At 46.4% G+C, this 27,690-nt stretch overlaps 1 pseudogene; it reads right to left on the reverse strand.

The window, feature by feature from the left end:
* Positions 1-17,656: 17,656 nt before the first annotated feature.
* Positions 17,657-27,065, reverse strand: LOC136460323 (AP2/ERF and B3 domain-containing protein Os01g0141000-like; annotated as a pseudogene).
* Positions 27,066-27,690: the final 625 nt, after the last annotated feature.

Genomic DNA, 27,690 nt, shown 5'->3' on the forward strand with positions numbered 1-27,690 from the left:
TAGAATTTTCTCATATGATGAATGACTACATGGTTGATCACATGGTACATAGGATCACAACATCACGCACCGACACCGCCCCGGCCCGCCTCACGTCGTCGTCGTCGTCAGCACGCCGGCCCGCCTCACGTCATCGTCGTCAGCACACCGGCCACCGCGCCGACACGTATATATACGTCATTTGTATTCATATGCATTTCGTCCATGCGTTTCTATGTATACGGCGGAGCACCGCCGCCCTCGTTCACCCATGTGTACAGACATATATACGGCGGAGTGGAGCACCGCCACTCTTGTCACACCGCCCTTTCTCGTGCCCTAATTCGCCCTAGTACCGACGTAGTTCGTCCTAGTGTGGCGAATTGCGTCCGTGATCGAGGGGCAAGATTTAATAATGCATATTGTTTGTAGATTTTACGCATGTAATAAGCAAAGATTTGACGTACTATATATTGGTTTTGTTTTTTGAAGCTAGATGGCTGACCCGAGAAATATGGATGAGGAGGAGTTGATGATGAATTTGATCAACACTGGCACTCAAGTTGCCGGCGATGATGGTGCTAAAAATAACGTGCAAGAGGATGTAGATGACGGGAGTCAGTACTTAGCTCTTGAACAAAATGAGCAACAACATATTGGCCAAGTATATATTTTTTATTATTAGCTATATATATATATATTATCATATGTCTTATGTGTGCTCATGACATTAAAAATAATGTTTATGTTTTGTAGCCCTCTGGATCGACATCAACAACTACAACGAAGAGTAAAAATGTTCGAGGTCCCAAAAAGCCATTGGAGGGTCGCTTCATCATCTCGGAGTTCAATGTGGATACAGGAGAACCGGGGGGGGCCGAATAAAATGAAATTTGTGCACCACTGTGGTTACCTTGTACGGGACCGGCTCCCGATTAGTACCCGTGAATGGAAGAAGAAGACCAATGCTCCTCATATCAGTTTTGTCTCCGATCGTGACAAGGCGTTAATTTGGAATGATGTCTTGGTACATTTCACGCTCCAAACAGATGATTATGATGATATAATAGATGGTGATGAATTGAAGGAGCGAGTTAGGGATTGGGCAATGAAGAAGATGGCCACCCAGTTTCAGACTTGGAAGAAACACCTATACACGACGTATGTCAAGAAGAACATAGCACCAGATTTTACTGTCCCAGGCCCGATCTCAAAGCAGAGGCCCTATTGGGATGAGTTTGTACAGTACAAGACTTCAGAAGAGGGTGTGAGTCGGGTGATAAAGAACCAACGTAATGCCCAACAGAAGACATACCACCATACCTTGGGATCAGGTGGCTACCCGACTGCCATTAAGAAGTGGAACAAAATGGAAGCAGACCTTCTTGCTAAGGGTATCAGACCAGAATCACTCGAGTGGGGAGAACGTGCAAAGAATTGGTTTTTCGCTCATGGGGGAACACTAGACCAGGAGACAGGGAAGTGCGTTTATGGCGCAAGACTGCAAGAAGCAGCAGAAAGATTGTTTTATGCTCAGAGAGCTGCTGCTAGTGGTGAGTTCAGGCCCAACAGAGAGAAGGATGAGCTGACATACGCCATCGGGACTATTGAACATGGTGGCCGAACTAGAGGCAAAGGAAGTGTCTCGTGGGAGCATGGATTCCCTCAGGACAGACCTTCCTACAGAAGTCGCCAGAGAAAGAAGGAAGAAGAGGCACACCGGCTCCAGAGGTTGGAGGAAGCGGTGCGTGAAGCACAGGAGCGGGAAAAAACCTTGAAGCGAGAATGCAGGAGGAAATCAAAAGGCAAGTGCAAATAGCAGTGAGTGCAAGCAAGCAGGCATCAGAGCCAGGAATCAACATTAGCCAATCTGTTCAGTTGAAAAGCAGCTGCGCTTCCATGGAGATACCAAATCAAGGGGACACAGGACTGCGCTTCCCTGTGGATGACGTCACTGAACCTTGTACAACGTGTGAGCTACACATTCCGAAGGAGAATTCCACAATCAAGGTGGCTATCGGTCTTGTTAATCCTATCGACCGAACCAAGACACCAAGGATTCATGGGAATATAATCCAAGAAGGATATGCCACCATCTCGGTAGATAAAGCTGAAAAAGGTTTTAGTGATTTGCCTCTTGACATTCCTGGAGGTGATGGCGAGAAGACTCTAGGAGAAGCGGAGAAGACATTCATTCTATGGCGCAAGCGCTACATCATCATTCCAGGGATGTCGGCTCCACCTCCTTCTGAACTACCTCACCATAGGTACGTGCGGATGAAAACACTACATCATTAATTTGTATTGGCTTAAATAATTAACAATCTGCTCATAATAATATGTCATTCCTTTTTTTGTAGCAGATCCTCCCCCAACCTAAATCCAATTGTTCAATCGCCAGATCATCATAGTGCTCTGTATGATGACATTGTGTTGGAAGACGAGGCTGCATCCACACCCTCTCCAAGGAGGTCTCCAACGCCACAGCCGCCACCTCCAAGGAGGTCTCCAACGCCGCTGCCAACACCTCCAAGGAGGTCTCCAACGCCGCTGCCAACACCTCCAAGGAGGTCTCCAACGCCTCCCCCGCCCCCGCCTACCAAGAAGCCTAGCAAGAGGCCAGCCCCTCAAACGAAGAATCAGTCCCCGCCTGCAAAGAAAGCCACCGTGAAACCAAGGGCTATTCCCAAAATAATATCTGAAGAGAAGGAAGAAGGAACTGATGCATATAAAAAAGACATGTCTAGATTCTATGACAAACTTAAAATGAATCAAGAAGCAAGGAGAAACCCAGAGAAACCGTACTTCTTCGTAGCTCCGGATATTTTAAGAAAAAAGGTGACTTCTTACCAGCATCAACAGCGGGAATCTCGTAAGCCGTCCAAATCAACGTTATCAGACTATGACCGCACTCTCACCAAGTCAATTGAGGCGGCACAGAAAAAGAAGCGGGCAGGGAAAGGAGTTGCCCAACTCGGACAACAAGCGCACCAATCAATCCCCCCGCTAGTTGTTGGTAATGAATATGGTTCGAATTTAGGATTAATGCATCAGGCAAACATACCTCCGGATGTCGATTTGGATCACCTTGGTGAATTTCTTGATGAGACTGGTCTCGACCTTTACCAGATGTTTGGTGATGGAAAAATTGAGAGTGCGGCGGAGGTTGATATTTGGAAGAAAAAATTTGTACTAGGCCAGAGTCTATACAACCCTCAAGCCTTATCTGATCTGGGGACGCAAATGTACCTGCTAAACAAGTGGTACATGCAGGCGTCTACCAGTGGAGACTTCTGCGTTGGTGTCAGAATTAGAGACGAACATTGGTTCCGTGGCGATGATGTTATGTATGTTGACTTTGCAGAATTTCATCAACTATGCCACCTTACCTCTCTGGACAAAGTTATCATTAGCTGCTATTGCCTGTAAGTAATAATTCTTTCGATCTATTATTAAACTCATCATATGTGTGCATATGCATATAAATTATCCTAACAAGTACTATATATATGCAGATTTACAATGACAGAGCTCAGAAAGGAAGGCTGCAATGAAATTGGTTTTGTTGATCCGCATATAGTATTCAAAGACCCAATTACTCCAATGACTAATTGGAAGTCTGAGTCAGAGAGTAACATCATGAACTTCTTAGTGAACCAACGCCACAAGAAGGATATACTCTTTCCCTATAACTTCAAGTGAGTGTTAATCATGTCGATCATAGCCTTAATGGCTCATATGTTGATTCTAGTTAATTAATGAGTGTTATACGTTATATCCTATAAACACATGCAGCAATCACTGGATATTGATGGACATCGATCTGGTGAAAAGTCACTTGATAATCTATGACTCGATGAGAAAACCACAACAAGACTACCAAGATATGATAGATATTATCCAGAGGTAATTTCGGGATCTCTAGCAACTATATATACACACAAACATGATGATTAACTATATCTGATGACGTGGCAAATTTTTTATTGGGCAGTGTTTGGAAAACCTTTATTGAGAAGCAACACATGGAAAAATGCAAAGCGCCACTGAATGTAATCCCATTGAAAGTAAGTCCCCTGAATCGCATCATCTTTATTAATTAAACATATAGCTTTCACCGGATCACCAGATTGGATGACAAATCTTTTTCTCGTAAAGTGGTGTCTGAGGCAGGAACAGGGGAACAACTACTGTGGTTACTATGTTTGCAAGTTTATCAAGGTGCTCTTCCAAAGAACTCCTACAGAGAGACTCAAAGTACGTTAAAAATACACTATATATTCATTTAATTATTATTATTGATTGTGTTACTATGTCTTTATATATATATATATATGTACATATATTAATTTATTTTCCTTTAATTCAAACCTGTAGACTCGATGGTTGGAGGAAAAGGTCATACGGCAAGACCAAATCAAAGCAATTCAAGAGTCTATAGCCGGATTTTTTAATGAGCAGGTCATCGATTCCAAGGGCGAGTTCTACTTCGACCCAACACTGCCATTGAAGCCAAGCTAGAGGATGAGAAGAAACTTGTTATGTCACAACAACTATAATGCAATCTTTTGTAATATATGCACATGAAATAATATAATGTAAAATACACATATGCATGCATGCATGTAAATATATATATGATGCATGCATATATATATATATATATATATATATTTCTATGCTTGAATTGTGTGATTTAATACGTTCATTGTGCTTGAACCGAAACATACTATATGCGCATATAAATGTATAATTAGCAGCGTACAATACGACTTCGAAAACCTATTTTGAAAAGAAAACAAAAAAATGAAAAGAAAAGAAAAAAGAAAAAAACCTTTAGTCCCGGTTCGTATTACCAACCGGGACTAAAGGTGCCGGCCATCGTGGCATGTCAGGAGGCACCTTTAGTCCCGGTTGGTGTTACCCACCGGGACTAAAGGTCCTCCTTTAGTCCCGGTTCCTGACCCGGGACTAAAGGACCCCCCCTTTAGTCCCGGATGCTTGCTCCCGGGTGGGGAACCGGGACTAGAGGGGGTTCCCCACCGGAAGTAAAGCTCGGTTCTCTACCAGTGCTAGTCGATCCATCCATCGAGCGGTCGCGCTCCGGCCTCCGGTTCAGGCTCATCAGCTGCGCGCGGCGTTTTGTTGCGGCCTTCAATTCGTTCCCCGGTGCCGGCTGACGTGGTGGTCTGGTGCGCCGTGCCCGTGCGCGTGAACGTGTGGTTTATCGTATCGTCGCGGAGGCCAATCCCTGAAGAAGTGAAGCTGGACGTGCGCGCGCGTGCAGGCGGTGTTTCCATCCCCGACCACGACCAGGGTCAATTCAACGGCCACGCCCTGCGCTCTATCTGCATGCATGGGGAACGGAACTCGTCGTCTTCTTCTTCGCGTGCGCGCACGCGGTTGTGAAGACGCGACCGCCGATCAGGCCGCGCAGGCACGCCCTGCATGCGTAGAACCCTGACCGGCAGTAGTGGAAAGGTCGTTGCTTGTTCCACGCAACCACCACGTACGGCCGGCCAGTCAGTTATTTGGAACAGCTACCACTGCTGGATCTCCGTTCATGCCTAAATCTAGTGTGTAAAGTTTTAGAGTGTCACATCGAATGTTACATGGGGTGTTGCACGGAGTGTTCGGATACTAATAAAAAAACAAATTACAGAATCCGTCAGTAATCCGCGAAACGAATTTATTAAACCTAATTAATCCATCATTAGTACATGTTGTTATTGTAGCACCACATTGTTAAATCATGGACTAATTAGGCTTAAAAGATTCATTTCGTAAATTAGTCGTAAACTATGCAATTAGTTATTTTTTAGTCTATATTTAATACTCTATGCATGTGTCAAACATACAATGGGGTAGAAAATAAATTTTAGTGGAGAAACTAAACCAGACCTCAAAACTGCATGTATGCGGGCTTCCTGTTTTTTCTGTCCGGAGGCCATATCCATGGCAGTTGCTGGTGACTTTAGTGAGTCATGGCAAGTTGGATTAATTACTCTCTCTCTCTCCGTTTCAAATTATTGATCGATCTATCTTGGTGTAAGTTAAATTTCTTTAAAATTGACCGAGTTTCAAAAAAAAATATCACTGCTATCTAGTACTCCCTACATTCCAAATTATACGTAGTGTTTTAAATAGCCAGCTAAGACAATTAGCTAATCTTTGTCCCAAAACACGGTATAGCCGAATATTGCGGCCGCTAAGAGCTAAATTGTACATGAAAAAACATAGTCAACTTGTATAAATAAATATATTTTATAAAGACGTACCTAGAGAAGAAACTAGATAACTTAGGTGGGTGATGTGTTAACTAAACACTATACAACTTTCCTATATGATAAATTTGTAGGTCAACTTAACCAAGTTACTATAGGGCATTCGTTTACAGAGAATTAAAATACACCTAGCTTAACAAAAAGGACCAGCGATGTTGTTGTTCAACATTAGCTACCATATTAAAGGTGTGGCTTTAAGATAAATGTGACACCTAGTATTTCATTAAGTGACTTATTTATTTACATAATAATGGAGGTTCGTTAGGGTAGATTAAGTGTTAACCTAAGCTTATCCTTGATGGGAACGGTTCCTGATCTTCCATCACGTGGAGGATTTGTACGGAGGTGACACACAGATTCGGCTTTAGATCAAAAGACCTGAATTCTTAGCACCACATCTCCTCTGGTTATCGATTGTGTTGTTACCCGGTTGACCTCGCAGAGAAGGTTAACCTCTGCCTGCGAATCCAAGAACGCAATCTGCATGAAGTGACAATTGCAGATATATGATTAAGCACACAAAGTTGGGGTTTCACATACTGTTAAAACCCAAACCCTAATTTAAGCGACAACCATTTAATTTAAACGTTCCGCAAAAAAAAGTTTCGTTTAACCAATAAAATCGTTTCAGAATTGGTTTGTGAAATATTTAGCTCGGACGCATGGTCGATTTCATTGTTTTCAGGACTGAACTGCAGAGCTTTGAGTTTGTTTGATTTGGCATACTTTGGCTCGAATTTTCGAATTCAAAGCAAGTTTAGATGTCATCAAGATAACCTTGCATGTGACCTCCGTACTAAACTCTACCACTTTAAGTTTGGCACTTGGGTAAGTTTATTTATATGAAAAAAGTCAAGAAAAACTAATGTCAATAGCTGCACTTGAACTGTTTTTCAAAGACTTCCTCTAAGGGTGGTTGACACAGTATACTTTTGAGAAATTTTATTATGGTTGAAAAAAGGAGAACAGTTGGTGAGGAGGGATCGAGTGGCTAGAAAAATAGAGGTACCAAAGAAAAAGTACCCAAAGGTACCAAATAAAGTTAGATTCTTTTTTTTCAGAATTATTTTTATTTAATTATTGGTAAAAAAATGTTATGCATGATGGTCAGTCCCGATGTCTATGTTCTTCCTTCCGACCACATCCACCCTGGTGACTTCTCTCTACTCTTCTTTCCACCCCTATCCCAGCGACTCCACTCGATTTGTGCTCCCTAGTCCCCGCCCATGGCGACATTGCCCAAATCTGACGACACCGGGCCCCGAGGCTCAAGTACTTTATTTCCCCCACCCTTCTGCTAGGTCCACAGTGAATTGCGTCGTGGAGATCCGGCCAAAGTGGAGATGAAGGAGCTACTCGCGGCAAACTTTCGACACCCTCATGGCAGTTGCAGTCTACCGCAGGGAGGAGGCGGGGTCAAGGTCACGTAACACACCCGTGAGGACGTGACCCTTCCCCTTCGGAGACGTCGGAGGGGTTGTTGATAGAAACAATTGCCTTATTACCCTTAACTAAATAAAATTAATTAGTGAAATATTTTAGGGTCTGCTTGATTGACTTTCAAAATTTGCCATGCCAAAGATTTGGCAAGCCAACAAAATTGAAAGCGAACCAATCAGATCCTTACACACATCGGACACTCAGGATAGTTTAAAGACTTAGGTACTCAAAAGTACCTAGTAGTACCCACCAACAACGATAAAAGAGCTAATACTTTTTGCCTACTTTGAACGCTTGCAAAAATACCTAAATCCTTAGCAGACTCATGTCAGATCAAAGAGGAGTGACTACTCTACAAGTTTGGTTACTAATGTTTGGGAAAGTCTGGACGTAAAGTATTTTTATACTGAGCCCTAAACATTGCTAGTCAATACTAATTTCAAAACTTAGAACAATTCAAAGACCACCTTTCGAATGTACGAATTCCACATGAATCATACAGAAATTTCCATGTTCCAAAGGAGGCCCAAGTGTCGTTGTGGCTTTTCAGCAATTTATTTAAACTTAGGCTGCGTTTAACGTGCATTAATATTTAAGATAAACTTTTCACTTGGCCCTATGCTAGGTTGAAGTGATGACCTATATATACTACACCACATTTTCAAACGTTTAAGAAAAATAATATTTATGTAGCCTTAAACATAGATATTGTAATCATTTCATTAAATTAGGATTTTCCTCCCTTTTCTTAATGTTGATTTCAATTGGGCCATGAATTGCTCTTATAGTTCCTCAATCTCCCAAACTTCTAAGGTGAATGGAAATCAAAGACTCGATCATGTGCCTCATCCGGGGCCTTATCCACACATCAAAGCAAACACTGATAAGTGTGGGGGGACTGCACCCATGAAACCCTAGTTGGTGACCAACCCACGCCCGCCCGCCGCCGTCGCTGCTGGACGCCATCCCCGCATCGACGGCACCCCCATCCACCTCCCCTCCCCTCCCCTCCCCATCCCCCACCCTCTCCTCTCCCCTTCATGTAGCCTCCAGCGCGGATCCAGCCAACGTCGATGCCGCCAGGACGACGGCACCGTAGCTCGCCGTGGCCCTATGAGTCCCCTCCTCCTCTCCCAGGCGCGGGTGCGCGGCACCGTCGCCACCGCCACCCGCATCGGCCGGCGCCACCGGTGCCCCCCAGCATGGTCAGGCCCAACCTCGCGACCTGCCGGCTACCTCCGATGGGTGCTTCCCCGGGCCACCAGCTGCTGGATTGGGCTGCTCGGCGACCCCGCGCCCGACATCCCCTTCCTCGGCTGCGGCGTCCTTCATCCCCGCCTCGCCTCTGGTGGCAACGGGAGGCACCTCGCTAACTGGTTCTATTTCCAAGCTGTACTTGTCACTGGTGGCTGGGGCGTCGCCCCTAGCGCCTCCGACAGAGGATGAACGCGCGCCACCCATGCCAGGTGCACTGGCCACCCACCCGCCTCAATCTCCAGTGTAGGGAAGGATTGACGAGCATGGATCTGGGCCTACGTGACCCACTGCCGCAATGCCGCTTCCAAGTGCGCCACCTCTGTAGGTCTCCGCCTGCCCCAGCTGCTCCGAGGGCCATGACCCCCTCAACCTCTTCCTCATCCATGCCAACCACCTTGACCTGCCTGCGATGGAGACTGAGTCATCGACAGCCAAGGGACCGACTGTGCCTAAGGGCAGCCCATCACCCCTAGCGGGGACTACGGCAGCGAGCCCAGCGCCGAGCACATCGACATTGTCGTCTTCACTCTCCTCCCAAGCTTCCCCCTTCCACCTAGGCGGGAACTCAATGGGGTGTTCCAAGGTTGCCGCTGGGCGAAGGAGGACCTTGACTCCTCCGATGTGAAGTCATCGTCGACTATCTCCCAAGGTTTTAAATCTCTGGCTATAGCCTCCGCTATCTCCGGCTATAGCTGTTTGAGAAGAATTTAGCTAAGTTTTTCCTTGTACAAGTTAGCCCTTAGCAGCCGCTATAGCCCGCTATATCCGGCTATAGCCTATTTTCGGACAAAGAAAGCTAAATGGTTTAGCTAGCTATTTAAAACCTTGCTTCTCCCCAACCCTATACCTCGACGCTGCACGGTGGGAGCCACAGCTACGGACGTCACCGTTGTTGGAGCATACCCAAACACACTCCACCATCGGTAGGGGCACGCATGACGGGGCCGCCATGGGGTCACGAGCCGGGGGCAGGGAAAGCACCTGAACCATCGGCGTCCACGCCCGGAGCTCATCCACGAGCTCCTGTCTGAGGCCGCGATAGCGGCAACAGGATCGGCCGGGGTTTGCGATTTTGCGCAGCATCGACCGGTCCATCGGAGGCCAGGACCTTAGCCTACTTCCGACATCTGGCAATGCTTCTTCGCTCTAGACGCCGATGGCTGGCGTAAGGGTCGTCTAGAGGCCGAGCTGAGGCTCCACCGCCACGTCCAGTGCCCCATTTCCTAGCAGAGCTGCAAGGAAATGCCTCAACTGCCTCTCCACCTCGCATAGGGTGGTGACCTGCAGGCTGCCCCAGTGCTGCCTGCGCTGCAAGGGCTTCCGCCACCGCGCGCATGACTGCAAGCGGCTACGGAGGCCGAGTTCACCAAGGAACATCGTACCTGGTGACTTGGGTGCACACCATCGACGTCCTTCCCGAGGTCACCGCAACCAGCCACGCACTCGTACAGCGAGCTTGGGCGCAGAGGGAGGTACGTCAAGCTCGGGCGAAGCCGTGCCGAGCACCGCTAGGCGCTATGGCAAAGGACGGCGACACCGACATCGATGTCGTAGACATCGAGTGCGGCCAAGGGATGACGGCAATGCTGCGATGCTGAACAACATTGCCACCACCGATAGTGCTGCCCAAGAAGGTCACGATGAGCCCACAAGTGTGGTAAGGGACCTTTCTGAGCTTGATCTGTTGCTCACACAGTACTCGGACTCCATGCACACCGTACGTGAGGTCTCGGAGGACCCGATGATGGAGGAGATTGCAGCATCGCTTGCCGTTTGTTGGACGACGGACGCCATGCACACCGCACGTGAGGTCTCGGAGGACATGCTGCAATCTCCTCCTAGGATGACCACACGGTCGACATCAGCGATAGCTCTGCCTCACGCCGCCTCAAGAGCTTCACTAGGCGAGTGCTGAAGAAGGTTGACTCTCCGCTTATTCACGAGCCTCCCAAGCAGGCCCCTGCTAAGCCGGCGTTGCCGCTGCGGAGTAGGCGTCTGGCGGCTCAGCCCCTCTCTCAAGTACCTGTTTTCAAGCGAGGTGAGGTCCTAATCATGCAGCGTATGGCTACACCAAGAGTCCATCAGCGCCATCCGCATGGGAACTGGAGGCCTATGATAGGATCTTTGACGGCAACATGGCTGCGTCCAACATGAGGCACTAGACATGCTCTTCGCGGATGGTTCGTCTAGGTAGCCGTGAAGACACAATGCCACCTCCTAGGTTGCACCGCTGCGTCGAAATTGGTTGTTTTTCATGTATGCAATATCGAAATGTGAGTTCTTTTGTAAGGATGGTCCAGCTACAGCTGTTTTAGGTTGACCTTCTTTGGCGCTCGACAGAAGCACGTCGTTTGTAAGTTCAAACTCTTCTTAATACAAAGATACGCAAATCTTTTGCGTATTCAAGAAAAATGTGCCTCATCCAATATTTTCTTCTTGGGTTCAATTTGGGAATAACTAACCTCTTCTTGAACCATAGAGCCTTGCTTCTCACCATCCTACTTTTCCTCAGCAACGTGTTGTAGATGTTGGTGTATTTTTTTCTATAAAACTAGTCATAGTTAGAGAAGAAGTTTGATTAAAGAAAAAGGCTAAAATAGGCTATGATGGTTTGGGACGGAGGGAGTACATCCACTTCATCTGTTGTTGCTTTCCTAAGTGTCAGATCGAGCTCAGAACAATCATTAAGAGGTATAGGAACTATACATACTAAGAACATCAAGTAGTCCTTTGCGACAGAACCAACCTTGACAATCTAGTTTTGATGATAACAAGCACGCTAATTATCCAGCCAGAAAGATGGTATTGATGTTAACAGGATAGTAGCAAGATGCCAAAAATATTAATTGCACACAACTGGTAAGAATATACTATAACTCCCCTAATATTGATGATATCTAGATAACTGAAGTTAACATCCAAATAGATGGATATGAAACTGGAAAAGTTGGAGAAGATACCATATCTAATACTAGCACACATAGCTAGCTAGCTAGGGTAGATAGAGAAGCAGGCTAATCATTTGCATGTGTTATATTAAGAACTCTCACCATGCCCTCCACCAGCAATGTCAACGCCGAACAGCTTGATGGCACCAGCCTCCACGGCATCTGCAATCGCTTCGGCCGTGCCTTCGTCTTGCTTCTTTGGCATCTTCCTACAGTCGATGAGTAGCTGATTGTCCTACCCTATCACGACACCGCACCCAGTCATTGCCGAGCCCAAGAGGAGTACTCGTAGCAGGCCCAACAATAAGAGAGTGTCCAAACTAGAATGGGTCTGTAACATTTGTGAACACAAGCCCAACAGTGAGGAGTAGAAGTAGAGTGGAAGGGAAGGAAGAGAGACAACAACCAACTACTCTGTAAAACATAACCTAATCACTCTACCGCAGCTGATAGCCTATCCGGTGGGCTCTCGTCTTCCCCATCATCGATTCCCCAGCGCCGCCGCACCGCCCGGCGTCGACACTGGTATCAAAGCGGTCGATCCGGCGCCTCTGAGGGCTAGATCCGCCGGAGCACACCCCCACTTCACCCATCTTTAGTGTGCCAAGGGAGTCATGGATCCCAATGTGCGCTCTCTCTTCGGCGAAGTCCTCAAGCGGATCGACGACCTCCGCACTAATTCCAGCGGCCGATGCGAGCGGTGGGAGCGCCGCTTTGAGGAGGCGACTTCTAAGCTCTAGGAGCAGGACATGGCTGTGGACCGATGCATCAAGTCGCTGGAGGAGTACGCCTCTGCATAGTACACCGCCGCCATCGTCGTTGACAACTGGGGGGGCACTTCGACGAGCAAGTCTCCACCCTCGAGCAGTGGATGGTGGACCTCGAGCTGATTCGTATCCAAAAGATCAACAATGAGCGCGATGACAGGGTGGCCGCCGTCAAGACCGCTATGGAAGAGCTCGTTAATTGGCGCCTGAAGGTGGATGGCCTGATCAACGATCTTCTCTTGGAGGTGAAGAATCTCCGGTCGAGTGGAGGTCGCGCTGCGGTGGAGCTGCCCACATCGGGTACTCTGTGGGAGTTGGTCACCGCATGCTCATCTACTGGGACACCGATCGACTGGCCCAGCGGGCACCGCGTCAAATCAACTACACGGGAGTGGGGCTATGGGTTGGTCACAACCATAGCTCTGACCCCATCCAATGGTACATGTTGGTTTCCCGATCCTCCTCCTCATCCTGCTCCAAATCCCCGTCCTCCTCCCCCTCCCAACCCCACCTTCAAAGTCATGGATGCCCACCTTCCACCCCCACCACCAGATCCTACCCAAATCCAACCCCAATCCTCCCACCTTGGCCAATTACCCAAAATGCACTTCCCCCAATTCGATGGTACCACCCTCAACTGTGGATCACTTAGGCCCATTCCTACTTTGATATGTACTTTATTGATCAATCCATGTGGGTTCGAGTCGCTACAATGCAATTCACTGGTACAACCAAGCGTTGGATTCAATCCATTACACACCGCCTTGAACACATTGGTTGCCAGGACTTCTGTGCAATGGTGCGCGAGCGATTCTGCCACGATCAACATGAGCTTCTCATCCGCCAAATATTCCACATCAAGCAAACCGCTTCGGTTCAAGAATATGTCGATCAATTTGTTAACCTTATTGAACAACTATCGGCATATACACCTAACCCAGATAACCTCTCCTACACCACACGCCTCATAGATGGGCTCCGCGATGATATTCACTCTGTTGTTCTTGTTCAGTGTCCCGCCGATCTCGATGATGCTTGTTCGCTTTCCCTTTTGCAGGAAGAGGTCGTTGAGCCGACACGCCGAAGGGAGTTCCGGCATACTGATGCTCCTGCATTCCTGAAGTCGGCTGTGTCTTAGGGGCCATTGCCGCTTCCTGCTCCTCCCCAACGGCTGGCACTTCTAGCTCCTCCCGTGCCATTGAAACCGAAGCGCCCACCTAAAGACCATCGTCCTGACTTTCGCCGTGTGTCAGTTGACGATAAGTTGTAGTCCCTCCGCTCTTACAGGACAACCCGTGGCCTCTATATGCGTTGCGGGCAGAAATGGCACTAGGGCCACAAATGCTCTCTGGCCCTCCAATTACATGCATTATAGGAGGTGTGGGATCTTTGTGAAGAGTTGTTCACTAGGACAGAAAGTTCTGAGACAGATACTCCTATTACCACAGATCAGTCCTTCATGCTCCTGTCCGCTGCTGCTGTTTCTCAGTCATTCCACCCAAGAACTCTGCAGTTTCAAGGCATTCTTCAAGGATAGCGTATCAACATCTTGTTAGATTCTGGGAGCACCAACTCATTTTTGGATACCAAATGGGCAGTTTCTCTAAATGGGGTCTAGCAATTGTCAGTTCCAACTTCTGTCAAGGTTGCCGATGGTGGCTTAGTGCCTTCTACTGCTCAAATACCATATGTAGAGTGGTATATTCAAGGATATGTTTTCCATTCTACCCTCAAGCTCATTCCCATTGGCACATATGACATGATTCTGGGGATGGATTGGTTATAGGCATTGTCACCCATGAAAGTTCATTGGCTTCAACGTTGCGTTCAAATTCCTTATGGGCCCAACAATGTGGTGTTACAAGGTAGTCTACGGGAGCAGCTTGATTGTTCTATAGTTTAGCTCCATCATCCATCCACTGAAGGGGATGAATTGACTACATCAGTGCACAGTGATCTGCTAGAGATTCAAGCATTGTTGTCTCAGTATCAGCACTTATTTAGGTTGCTGACCGTGCTCCCTCTGTGTTAGGCCTATGATCACTCCATTCCCCTCATTCCAGGTGTTTAGCCTATTTCTATCTATCCTTATCGGTACTCGCCAGCTTTGAAGACTGAGATTAAGGCTCAGGTGACAGAGATGTTGTAGTCTGGTTTCATTCGCCCTAGTACCAGCACCTTCTCTTCTCTAGTTCTCTTGGCTAGGAAGAAAGACAACAGTTGGCGCTTTTGCGTCGATTACTACCAACTCAACACACTCACTGTGAATAGCAAGTTTCCCATTCCGGCCCTCGATGAACTTTTAGATGAACTCTCTAGGGCTAGTTGGTTCTCTTGTTTGGATCTATGAGCAGGTTTCAACCAAACATGCCTTGCTCCTAGGGAAGAACACAAGACTGCCTTCCAAACACATTGGGGCCAGTTCGAGTATATCGCCATGTCCTTCCGGTTAACAGGCGCCCCAAATTCATTTCAAGGTGCTATGAACAATACATTACATCCACTCCTTCACAAGTGTGCCTTGGTGTTTTTCAATGACATCCTTGTGTATAGCGCCTCTTATGAAGACCGTGTTAAGCACTTTACACAAGTTTTTGATTTGGTTTCCAAAGACTAGTGTCTGGTTAAGTTCTCCAAATACCACATCGCTCAGTAATGTATCAACTACTTAGGTCATGTCATCGGTGCGCAAGGAGTCTCCATAGATCCATCAAAGGTTGCCGTTGTGCAAGCCTAGCCACAACCAAGTGATGTCAAGCAGCTCCACAGTTTCCTTGGACTCACAGGTTATTACCGGAAGTTCGTTAAGCACTACGCTGTGATTGATAGGCCCTTGATTGATCTGCTCAAGAAGGGCGAGCTCTTTATTTGGACTGCCTACCATACTATAGCCTTTGAACACTAAAGCAGGCTCTCACTAAAGCCCCAGTTTTGGCCCTGCCTAATTTCTCCAAGCCCTTCCAGTTACAGGCTGATGCAAGTGATGTCGGCATCGGAGCAGTCCTCATTCAAGATGGTCACCCATTGGCCTTTGTTAGTAAGTCGCTTGGGCCTCGTTCGCACGGCTTATCTACTTACGAGAAAGAATACTTGGCTATTCTTATGGCGGTGGAGCATTGGAGATCCTACTTACAGCACGGCGAGTTTACTATCTTCACTGACCAAAGGAGCCTGATGCATATTACTGAGCAGCGCTTGCAGACTCCATGGCAGATGAAGCTTTACACCAAGCTTGTTGGGTTAGAATTTAAGGTTGTCTACAAACCGAGGGCTTCCAATTTGGTAGTTGATGCTCTCTCATGACACCATTTGCCTCTAGAATAGCTCAATGCCATCTCTTCTTCATCACTGACTTGGTTATTAGATGTTGCTAGATATGATTCTGATCCAACCTCTCGCAAGTTATTGCAAGAACTGACACTTAACCCTGATAACCACCTGCCTTATACTCTGGTCAATGGTGTTATTCACGTTGGAGATCGCATTTGGGTGGGCAACAACAAGACCCTCCAGCTGAGAATTTTTGAAGCATTACATTCCAGTGCTATCAGGGGCCACTCTAGGTTCCCTATTACCTACGCCCGAATCAAGAAGCTATTCGCTTGGAAGGGTATGAAATCTGACATCAAACAAATTGTTACTTCTTGTACCATCTGTTTGTAGGCCAAGCCTGATCATGCCAAGTACCTGGTACTCCTTTCGCTATTGCCTGTACCCGTAGAGTCGTGGAAAGTCATCTTGATGGATTTCATCGAGGGGCTCCCCCGTTCTGACTTAGCTAATTGCGTCATGGTCGACGTTGACAAATTCAGCAAATTTGCCCACTTCGTGCCTCTACTTCACCCATTCACTGCTCAACAAGTGGCTCAGGTCTTCCTCGACAATATCTACCGCCTACATGGCATGCCAACCCACATCATCTCTGACCGCGACCGCATCTTCACCAGCCACTTCTAGAAGGAGCTGTTCTGTTTGGCAGGTACCAAGTTATGCATGAGCTCCACCTACCACCCTCAATCCGATGGCTAGACAGAGTGGGTGAACCAGTGCCTCAAAGCATTTCTACGCTGCTTCGTCCACTCCTGCCCCAAGCAGTGGTTGCGATGGCTCAGCTTAGTGGAGTATTGGTATAACACCAGTCTCCACTCTTCACTCAACAGGTCACCATTCGAGGTACTATATGGACACACTCCTCGCCACTTTGGCCTTTCACCACCTGAAGCATCATCTATATCTGATGTTGAAACTATGCTTACAGAGCGTTCCACTATGCTTGATCTGGTGCGCCAACATCTCCTCTGAGCCCAACATCGCATGAAGATGTATGCTGATAAGCACCGATCGAGAGATCCTTCAACATCGGTGACATGGTGTTCCTCAAGCTCCAAACCTATGTCTAGGCATCGCTTGCTCCACGTGCCCACCAAAAGCTCTCCTTCCGTTACTTCAGGCCATACAAGGTGTTGGAGATGTCGCCTACAAGCTGGACCTATCGGAGTCATCATCTGTTCATCCGATATTCCATGTCTCTCTACTCAAGGCTGCCCCATCGACCAAGTATACTATCTTGGTGGATCCACCAGAGTTGGTAGAAGGCTTGCAAGTCCCTAAGGCAATGCTGCAGCGCCGTCTCCATCCCTATCGCACAGGTGCGGTTGTTCAATTCCTAATCAAATGATCTGGCATGGATGCGGAACTCGCCACCTGGGAAGATGCAGAGGCAATTCAATAGCGCTTTTTGTTTGCTCTGGCCTGGGGACATGCTGGGTCGCAAGGGGAGGGGGGTATCACAACGCCGCACCCAATCATCACCGAGCCCAAGAGGAGTACTCACAGTAGGCCCAAGAACAAGAGAGTGTCCGGCCCAGAATGGGTCTGTAACATTTGTGAACCCAAGCCCAGCAGTGAGGAGTAGAAGTAGAGTGGAAGGGAAGGAAGAGAGACAACAACCAACTACTCTATAAAACATAGCCTAATCACTCTACTGAAGCCGACAGCCTATCTGGCAGACTCTCATCTTCCCCATCACCAATTCATTGGTGCCGCCGCACCGCGTGGCATCGACATGCCCACACACTAATTTGGAGAAAGCAATAGTGTCGCTGGCTCAGAGGCCCCTTGCCTGCACAAAGCGGCTCTAGCCCTTGGTAAGCACGTAGCTCTAGCTACTATTCTAGTATGAATATCGAAACTGCCACACCTTGCCCTCACCATCCTCAAAGTTGAGGAGCACACCCTTGCCGATGATCGTCTCTGGCCCATGCTTCAGCGGGAAGTGCTTCTCCACTTACTGCTTGGGCATGATGAGACGGTTGTGTTAGTTTGATCTCCACCAATTGGCTCAATAGCCAATCGAACCCCTTGATCGTGTCCTGATAGGGGACGCTTAACCGACCACTGGTCAATGGGCCCCTATCACACAGCGCTATATAAAATAGAGAGGTGGGGGCTAGGGCACGGGTGACAAGGTTTACCACCGCCACTGACCCACTGAAGTAACCCTAGAAGGCCCCTCCGATCATGGGCAGCGCTGTAAGTGATGGGAAGCACCATCGACTGCCTTGGCGCCACATTGGACTCCACTGCATCTTCTACCCCTTTGGATGACACCACCAACTGGACCTCGACATGGACTACTCATCTTCCTCCAAAGCCAATGGTCAGCCACTCCTACATCTCCCTCTCTCATAGCCTCCCTCTCTGTATCATGTTATAGGTCGAATTGAACTAAGCCAGAAATGAATTCACCCTCCAATACGCACCTAGATGAATCCTAAGGACTAACAATGGTATTAGAGCCACTGCTCTAGGTGTAGATCTGGTAGGGGAAGTAGCAGTTTAGAAGGAGATGAGATAGATCCGATTCGGATCTAAGCAAAAAGGGTTCGATGCGAACCCTAACCCTAATCGGGGTGAAGAAAATAACAACAGAAGGGGGTCTCAGTTTTGAGAACAACTCAAACCCTAGCCCTAACCCGTGAAGATAGATGGGGAAGATGAATAGTAGGGCTAACCCTAACCCTAACCCTAAATCGGATCAGCTCCGAGAAGAAAAGAAAGAAGTTCAAATAGAGAAGATCAAGGGGAAAGGGGAAGGGCTAGGGAGGCAGCTTACCTTGCCTATCTCCACTCACCAGATCACCCTAGGAAGAGCCTCCACGCTAATTGTAGGGTCAAGATGGCGACTAGAGGGGGGTGAATAGTTGTTTCTACATTTAATTGTGTCGGCTAACCGAAACAAATGCAGAATTAAACAATTCGGTCTAGCCAAGACAACACCCCTCTATCAAAGTTCACAAGCACCTTATAAAGTTCCTAGTTAGGCAACAAAGGTGTTGGGCTAGCTAGAGCTCACCTATTCAATTCTAGGAGCAAGGTCACACAAACCTATGCCACTAGTATTTCAAGCAATGAGGGAGCTCCTACACATGCTAGTAAGCAAAAGCACAAAGCCAACTTAGCTCACTAGCAATGCTCAATAACAAGGCAACCAATGCCAAACTAGAGAGCACAAATACTTAGCTACACAAACTAAGCAATGTGACTAACAAGGTTACACAAACTAAATTAGCCACGCAAGAGAGCTACTTCTATGCTACACAAGCATCAAGATAACTAATGAGCTACACAAGCTAACTAATTACAAGAGCAACTACACAAGCACAATGTATATGAAAGTAACCATGAGCTTGTGTAAGGGGATTGCAAACCAACAGGAAGAACAATGTTGACATGGTGATTTTCTCCTAAGGTTCACGTGTTTGCCAACACGCTACATCCCCGTTGTGTCGACCGCTCACTTGGTGGTTCGGTGGCTAATTGGGATCACCCACCAAGCCCACACATCAGGCACTGCAAGAACCTACCCCAAAAGAGAGGGTAGCTCAATGACACGCTCAACTAGAGTTGCTCTTCGCAGCTCCCGTGGGGCGAGCACAATGCCCCTCACAAAGCTCTTCTTCAGAGCACCACACAAGCTTCTTGCGGGCTTCGAATGGGACCACCACCAAGCCATCTAAGAGATGGCAACCTCCAAGAGTAACAAGTACCACCGGCCTACAACCCGATCACCTAGTACCACTCGATGCAACCTCATGATGCAATCGCACTAGAATCGCTCTCTCACACAATCGAATGATCACTATCAAGCATATGTGAGATGGAGGGCTCCCAACCACTCTCAAGCCTAGACACAAAGTCTCCCAAGGTGCTCAGCCCCGGCCATGGCTGAGACCACCTTCTATTTATACCCCCCATGAAAATAGAGCCATTGTACCCCTTCATTGGACATAGCTCGGGGTGACCGAACGCGCCGGTCAGATCGACCAGACACACCCTGCTAGCGTCCGGTCAATGGATGCATGCCACGTGTCTCCTCTGTTCAACCTCAATCGCTTAATCTCAATGGTCAAGTGATGACCGGATGCAGCATAGTGCCAAGGCCGAACACAGGACTCTAGCGTCCGGTCACTTCCAGCAAGCTCCTAGAGCTGCTTAATCACAACCCAACACGTCCGATCGATCACGATCGGATGTAGCATCAGCGTCCGGTCCTTTCTCCTCTTCTTTGTGATGCCACATCAGCGGGACCAGACATAGGCCCTGAGCGTCCGGTCACTCTTCGCGCCAGCGTTCGGTCATGAGGCCAAGACCGCACGCTCACTGCTGCCACTGACCGGACGTGCCAATCCTGCCGAGGCCAATGTCTGGTGCACTCTGTGAAACCCTATCTTTTCTGTACAGGGCGCTGGTGGCATCGTCGGATGAAGTTTCGAACCCTTCTCACCTCCGTTTCATCGCTGAGTTGATCCACATTAACTCCAACTTCATCTCCTTTGTAAATGTGCCAACACCACCATGTGTATGTGTGTTAGCATTTTCACAATCATTTTCCAAAGGATTAGCCACTCAACTTGCCACGCCACTCGATCCTAGCGATGATGCAAAGTTAGACCACTCGAGTGTCACTAGATGACCGATATGCAAACAAGTTTGCCCCTCTTGATAGTATGGCCATCTATCCTAAATCCGATCATCAACTTCTCTACACACCTATGATCGGTGAAATGAAATGTCCTAGGTTATACCTTTGCCTTCATTGTTGATGCAACACACGCACCAACATGATCAACAATGATATGATCCACTTCATATCATCACGTGATCATATTGGTTCATCGATCTTGACTTCACTTGCTTTTCACTGTTGCCTTTATTCATTGGTGCCAAGTCTTGCTCAAGCTTCATCGCCACGCGGTCCATCGCTCCAAAGCCTCCGACTTGCCATTCACGCTTGCAACCGGTCTATCAAGCCAAGTCTTGTCTTGATCTTCTCCACCTTGATCACATGACTCAATATCATGTCTCATGTTCAATGAGCTCCTTCATCATCACATGTGTGAGCTTTGCAACATCTCTGAGCCATTTTCACCTTCACGGCATATGTTGCTCACATACATGTACATGCGGACTAATCACCTGTGTATATCACATAAACACAATTAGTCCACCTAGGTTGTCACTCAATTACCAAAACCACACAAGGACCTTTCACCGGTGCACTACGGCCGTGCTAGGGCACCACGGCTAGGCCGCTCGATGGTGGTGCACTCACCCGCTGGGGAGAGCGCGCCGGCGAGGGGGCCAGCGACGGTGCCACCATCCCTCCGCCATGGGCTCGCTCTGGTGGCTCTCAGCGGCAGGCCACTACAGGGGAAGCCTTGAGCCAGGCGGTCAAGGGCAACGGCGCAAGGTCGCTTGACGGCGGCGCGCTCAGCCTTGGGCGAGGATGCTCACCGGCGAGGGGCCCTGCGGCGGTGGCACCATCTCTAACTGCCGAGATTCTAGTGAGAGAAAGAGAGAGAGCCGACCGTCGCGGCGAAGAGAGAGAGGCAGAGGAAGAGAAATGAACCTAGGGTTCTGGGGGAGGCGGCCGAGCGCCGTTTTTGATCCGCCGAGACGCGCGCGTGGCCATCCGATCTGCATCAGCGGCGCAGAGGCGACGGGCCGAGGTTGTGGCCTCGGAGGGAGCCGCACGCGCGCAAGGCAGGCTGGGCCGGTTTTGCTGCTGGGACATGAACAGTGAACGCAGAATTTTTGTTTATATTTTCAAGAGTAGTTTTGATGAATTTTGTCAAGTTTTGAATCTCTATCAAAATTTGAACCAACGGGATAATTTTTTCAGAGAGTAGATGAGAAAAGTAAAATGTTTCTAAAAATAGATAAAGAATTTTTTCATGTTTCCGCTGTAAAGTTTAATGTTTATTATCTTCTAATTAAATTCGAAACAACGGGAAAATTTAATTTAAAGAGCAATTATATTTAGTAAATTATGATTATATTGATCCTCTAATTAAAATTGGAACCAATGGAAAATTTTAATTAGAGGAGTAGTTCATTTTTTTAAGTAAGATTATGGTATTGTCATTTTCTGACCAACGTTGATGATGACAATATTATAATGAATTTAAGTTTAAAGTTTAAATCTCTGATAAATTTTACACCAATGTGGTCAATTTTTCAGAGAGTAGATAAGGACCAAGAAATGTTCCTGAACTAAAAGAATGTATTTCATTATCAAGTTTCCGCTGCAATGATGTTTATTATCTTCTAATTAAATTCGAACCAACGGGAGAATTTAATTTTGAAGAGTAGTTATATGTATTTCAAGCTGATTTATGAGTTTTATGTATTAATTCTATTTTCTGCCCAACGGTGATGTAGAATTGATGCAGAAGCATATTGTATGTTTTATTTTTTTAACCGACGAGATCACTCGGTTGCATGCCAATAGGCTGTAATACTGGGCTATATGAATGAAAAGGCTTGAGTCAAGCCTGTTCAGGACTGATTTTTTTGTTAGTTTACTAATTTTCTGATTAAATTGGAACCAACGGGAAGATTTAATTAGAAAATAAAAAAATAAGTTAATGTTTTATTCGTCATGACTAAGTTTTCGTTACAGTAAATTGTGTATAGATTTATCCCGCATGAGGAGAAGTTTTAGCATAGTACTTATGCTAGTCAATTCTACATGGCGGGAAAAGTTTTGTGATGATTCACATGTTTTGTATCCCGCATAGAGAGAAAAGTTTAGGTAGCTCTTATGTTGTCCTAGTATTGACCATGGCACAATAGAAATACATCATCATGGTCAATACTAACCAAAAGATAAGAAAAGATGCAAGCGTGACTTACAAAAGTACTGCTAATAAAAGACCTCGTTGAGTTCTTGAAGTGAAATAAGAAAAGTGTACTCCTAAATGGATCAAGAAATAACTTTGTTTACATGATATAATTATGTGAATGAAGTAAGTTATAAGTGTCTCCTCGTTCACAGGCTTTCTGAATAGTTCTCGAAATTATGGTAGTAAAGTTCATGCCATATTTTGAGGGGAGGAATATTAAGATCAATTAAGAAAAATACGCTACATTAATAGTCAGATAAAGATCAAATAAGAAAGATACTCTTTATTAAGAGTGAGATAAAAATTAATTAAGATGAAATCGTTGGAGGAGTACAACGGTCACAACAATGATACCCCTAAGCAGAGAAATAGCTAAATTCCTGAACTTTTTAAAGTTTCGACAGGAAGATAGCGTAGTCAACCTCAAAGATGTTAAGGTGGTGCTTAAAGCGCCATATGAGGTTTTAACAGATTAAACCCAAAATAAGATATTTGAAGATACACCATCTTTAGAAAAGATAGATGGTCTGGGGGAGCATGGTATGTAGAGGTATGTAGAGACTTAAGACTTAAAGAGAAGAGGGACTACATGCCCACTCCAGTGACTCAGGAGCAACATGTTTCTCAGTACCTGTTGATGTTGTATGACTAATACAACACCTGTTGTTAGCTCTTCAAAGAAGATGAATAATATAAACAAGGATCTTGTAATATAGGAGCCTATAGAATCAATTGTCTCTTGGTAATGAAGAGCAACAACAGCCCCATATGAAAGTGCCAGTAGCTAAGGCCCCAGAATGTCTCAAAGAATTAGTAAACCAGTTTTTCTGATGACTATGAAGTCTATGTTAGTAAAGAAATTCAAATAGAGGGTGATCCCACCTCATTTGAAGAAGCCATGAGAAGCGTTTACTCGTTTAAATGGTAAGAAGCTATGGAAATTTAAATGAATTCGATGAATACCAATGATGTTTGGGACTTAGAAGAAATTTCTAATAGAGACAAAATAGTAGGCTGTAAAAGGGTCTACAACACAAAACGTGATTCCAAAGGGAATATAAAAAGATATAAAGCACAACTTGTAGCAATATGCTTTACGCAAAGATGATGAATAAATTACGATGAGAGTTTTCTCTTCAGACTCATGCAAGGATTCTTTAGAATTAAAATGCTATTATTGGTACATTATGATTGAGAGTTACATCTATGGATGTAAAGATGGCATTCCTCAACAGGGATTTATATGAAAACGTTAACATGGCACAACCCAAAGGTTTTATCGTGGAAGAAAAAGAATGTATGGGATGCCGCCTGTAGAAATCCATTTATGGATTAAAAGTAAGTCTCTAGACAGTGGTATTTGAAGTTGATGGAACGATAAGAAAGTTTGGGTTTTAAAGAAAATGAGAAGGACAATAGCGTTATGCGAAGATCAAGAATGGAAAATTTATTTTCCACATCCTGTGAATAGATGACATTCTACTCACTAGTAGTGATGTTAATCTATCATTGGAGAAGTAGAAGTTTTGTCCTCAAGTTTTAATGTGAATGGTCTTGGTGAAGCGTTATTGGTTCGAAGAATCGAAATTCACCGAGATATAAGAAAATGGGGTATTAGGACTATCGAAAAGGCATACTTAGAAAAGATTCTAAAGAAATAAAGTATGCATATGAGTAAACCTATGTCTGATCCTATAGTCAAGGGTAATAGATAAGGGAACTTTCAGTGTTACAGGAACCGATATGAGATCGATCGAATGAATATGGTTCCATATGCTTCAGCTGTTGGAATCTTGATGAGTGTACAAGTACAAGTAAGAACTTTCCCTGACTAGTTTACGTATTTAGGATATTTTGGCAGAAGTCCAGTCCAGATATAGATCACTGAAATGGAGTTGAGAATGTATTGCAATTTTTACAAAGTATCATAGGCCTCATGCTAAGTAAGAAAGAATAAGTACTCTCAAATAGTTGTGGGTACAAATGTTAAGTTTTGGCGAGATGTGTAGTAAAATCCACAGTAATTGCCAACACTCACAGTTGGAGTATTATCCTAGAAAAGCTCCAAAGAAACTGTTATGATGTCATCAATGATGCATACCATAGTATAGCTCGACATGAGGCTTAAGGAACAGGCAAAAGGAGGTTAAGGAAATTTATGCCCGAATTTAACAATGGTAGACAGCAGCAATAACCATTTAAAGTAAGTTAACTTCTAAGACAACATGTCAAGTGTGCTGCCAAACACATTGACACTAAGTTATATGTTGTAAAGGAGAAAATCCATAATCATTTTGAAAGCATTGAGCATATAAGTACCAAGCAAGTATTTGTGGATCCACTTACCAAAGGCTTATCACCCAGCGCGTTCAGAGAAGACGCAGTCGACATAGGTTTATGGGAAAGCCTATAATTTTTAGATACTAAGGGCATAGTTGAGTATCTGTTTTAAAACAGAGATATGCATTATAGCTGTTAAATCTAATGGCAACTGACTGTGACGATGAGGCACGTTCTATGCACTGATCTGTGATGGAATGGGAACAATATAAAGTAAGTAAGTTAAGTTTAAGTCATAAGGTGAGATCAAGGGGGAAAATATTAGTTTGATCTCCACCAATTGGCCCAACGGCCAATCGGACCCCTTGACCGCGTTCTGATCGGGGACGCTTAACCGACCACTGGTCGGCGGGCCCCTGTCACATAGTGCTATAAAAGAGAGAGGTGGGGCTAGGGCACGGGTGACGAGGTTTACCGTCGCCATTGACCCACCGAAGTAACTTTTGAAGGCCCCTCTGATCGTGGGCAGTGCTGCAAGTGACGGGAAGCACCGTCGACTGCCTCGACGTCACGTCGGACGTCTACACCACGCTGGACTCCACTGCGTCTTCTACCCCGCTGGACGACGCCACCGACTAGACCTCGATATGGACTGCTCATCTTCCTCCAAAGCCGATGGTCAGCCATTCCTACGTCTCCCTCTCTCATAGCCTCCCTCTCTATATCATGTTATAGGTCGAATTGAACTAAACCTGTAATGAATTCACCCTCCAATATGGACCTAGATGAATCCTAAGGACTAACAGGTTGAGCTTGCCAACGTCACTCGGAGTCACGACCTTCTCGAAGAGCAGCTTCCGAGCCCACGACGGCATCGGCTACGCGCGCGCGCCCATGCCGCGGCCGCGGCGTAGGCCCTAGCGTACCTCGGCAGCGTAGGTGTGCTTCCGGAGCATGTCCACAATCTCCGACTTGGAGTGCGCGGCCAGGAAGGCGAGCTCACCAGCTGACGCGCGCTCCTCCGGGAAGTTGGTGATGGCCCCGTGACCACGGAAGCGGACGGCAGCCACGTCGTAGGCGCGCGCGGCGATCTCCTTGTCCGGAAACGTGCCGAGCCACACGCGCGCGTGGCGGTCATAGATCTACGCGCCCCAGCGCCCGTTCGGCTGTGGCACAACCACTACTAGAGAACAGACTTTAGAATGATGTCCCAATTTGGCATTAGCCTCGGCATTTTTTGCCCCCGGGACTAGAAGGCCTTTAGTCCCGGTTGGTGTCTCCAACCGAGACTAAAGGTCCCTGCCTAATGGCTAAACCGGGACTAAAAGTCCTCCAACCTTTAGTCCCGGTTGGTAATACCAACCCAGACTAAAGGTAGACCCTTTAGTCCCGGTTGGTAACACCAATCCGGACTAAAGGACCCTTTAGTCCCAGTTGGTAACACCAACCGGGACTAAAGGTCCTCGGATGAGTTAGTTCAAAAGGAAAGCATCACATCCATTGTTAGATGTGTTGTGTAGGTGGGGTGGTAAGCTACGCGCGAGGCAGTGCATGAGGTCTTGGGTTTGAATCTCACAGAGCGCAGCGGTGGGAGGCATTATTTTTTTTAAAGCTGGGAGGATCTTTAGTTCCGGTTGTGGCAAACCGGGGCTAAAGAACAACACCTTTAGCTCCGGATTGCTAGTCCCGGTTGGGAAAGCGGGAGTAGAGCTAGTTCCCAACCGGGACTAAAGCTCATTTCTGTAGTAGTGGACGCCCTTGAACCTCGACGACTGGCGCGACAGCATCAGGTGCAGCGCCGCCATCAGCTCGTCGGCACCTGATCCTTAGCACGAGTTTGAGACTGCGAACTCCACCTCCGGTGCTGGAATCCGTCGTCGTCGTCGCGTTCAACGTTGCAGCGGAGTTCCACGAGAAGGTCATACTCTGATGATGCTGCTACTACTATTTTGGTAGCTAGCTAGCTCTTCTGTATGTATGACGTCGCTGGTTGTTGTGTGTGTGCATGTATATATTGATGAGGAGCTTGGTGTTTCTATTTTATAACTGTTTGTTTTGTTTGATTGCGTTTATTTATGTTGGGGCCTGTGATTGCATTTTACTTGCTGTATGGATTGTTATTTTATGCTAATTAAAGCCATCGTCACTGCTTCCGCCTCTGTACTCTGTGTAGTAAGGCCAGTTTCGATGTGAGTTTCATGTTCTAACTTTCAAGACTCTTATGCGTTAAAAATAGTGTAGACAAGTTTCATCCTATAAAACTCATTTTATCTTATTATCTCTCTCTTCATCTATATTGTATGCCATGTCAGTTTATTTAATGACCATAAAACTCTTAGGAAATTCTTACCGAGACTGACCTAATGTGTTATCATGAGTTTGTTTAGTCATTTGCATGGGTCGAAATATATTTTTATTGCAAACCTAGCTGAAGACATTAATGATAATAGTATTCACTATAAATTTGGTCAAAGCTAAGCTAGTTTGATCTACACAAATCCTATATATAGTTGCATTTTTTATGGATGGAGCAGGTATCTCGATGCCT

This window comes from Miscanthus floridulus, chromosome 6 (genome assembly GCF_019320115.1).
Source record: "Miscanthus floridulus cultivar M001 chromosome 6, ASM1932011v1, whole genome shotgun sequence".
NCBI classification, from domain to species: Eukaryota; Viridiplantae; Streptophyta; class Magnoliopsida; order Poales; family Poaceae; genus Miscanthus; species Miscanthus floridulus.